At 37.9% G+C, this 1,078-nt stretch overlaps 2 non-coding genes across 2 annotated transcripts; both read left to right on the top strand.

The window, feature by feature from the left end:
- On the top strand, window positions 1-72 carry trnac-gca (transfer RNA cysteine (anticodon GCA)). Its single transcript has one exon. It is a non-coding gene; the product is annotated as a tRNA-Cys (tRNA).
- A 706-nt stretch (window positions 73-778) lies between these two features.
- On the top strand, window positions 779-850 carry trnac-aca (transfer RNA cysteine (anticodon ACA)). Its single transcript has one exon. It is a non-coding gene; the product is annotated as a tRNA-Cys (tRNA).
- The last annotated feature ends 228 nt before the right edge of the window (window positions 851-1,078 follow it).

Here is a 1,078-nt window from a genome sequence, read left to right as displayed (position 1 = left end):
GGGGGTATAGCTCAGTGGTAGAGCATTTGACTGCAGATCAAGAGGTCCCCAGTTCAAATCTGGGTGCCCCCTGCTTCATGAAAACACGTGAGGTGCCTTGTCTTGTACAATCATGTGTGCTTTTAAAACCCCTGAAGAGGCCTGCTGTTAGTCACTCACAATATGGACAGATAACACTGTAAAGTTTCCAAATATCTGTAACAACCGTTGACATAGCAGAATGCGTTATTCCGAACTCCTTGGTCAGAAGCGTTGCCTAAGTGGCAACACTGCTCCAGCTTTATGCACTAAGACAGCAGATGATCCTTTATATTTTTAAAGGAGAGATGGCTGAACTGAAAACGATCTGAAACAGATATTGAGTTAACAAATGAATGCACACACTTCTAAATTTATTTGTGAGAAGTTTACATTTTTATTTAAAGTCTTTTGATTGGTAAGCCTGTTGTACTTACTTTCTAAAGTCAGATCTCTATTATCATCATATTAGCATCCTGTATGTTCACACACGGCAGAATGCAAAGATCCTGTTTTGATAGCAACATCTATTATTCCTGTGTCCTTTGTGAGAGAGAGAGCAGCATCTACACAAAGTAGTGCACACTAACTGAGCACATAGTGAGTAACTCTTTATCTATCAAATGATTTATCATTCAAAATGTATGTGAATAAGAGAATTCAATCTGAAACCTGACTAAAGATACAACTCTTTTGTTTTCTTTGTAAAAAAATTTAATTAATATGCTTATTATCAGATTGTTTTTTGTAATATGTCAAAGGGGGTATAGCTCAGTGGTAGAGCATTTGACTACAGATCAAGCGGTCCCCAGTTCAAATCTGGGTACATGTGTGATGTTGTACATACATGTGTGATGTTGTACATACATGTGTGCTTTTAAAACCCCTGAGGTGGTCTCTCTGCCTGTTGTAAGTCACTCACAGTTTGGACAGATGAAAAGGTTTCCAAATACAACAACTGTTCTCATAGCACAATCCTTGTAGTGCAATACTGTTCCAGTTTTATGCACTAAGACAGCTGTTGATTCTTCACATTTTTAAAGGAGAGATGGTTGAACTT

This window comes from Seriola lalandi, unplaced genomic scaffold (assembly GCF_002814215.2).
Source record: "Seriola lalandi dorsalis isolate HSWRI2012SDOR001 ecotype SW California unplaced genomic scaffold, Sedor1 jcf7180002007656, whole genome shotgun sequence".
NCBI classification, from domain to species: Eukaryota; Metazoa; Chordata; class Actinopteri; order Carangiformes; family Carangidae; genus Seriola; species Seriola lalandi.
This window is presented reverse-complemented; position numbering and strand designations above follow the sequence as displayed.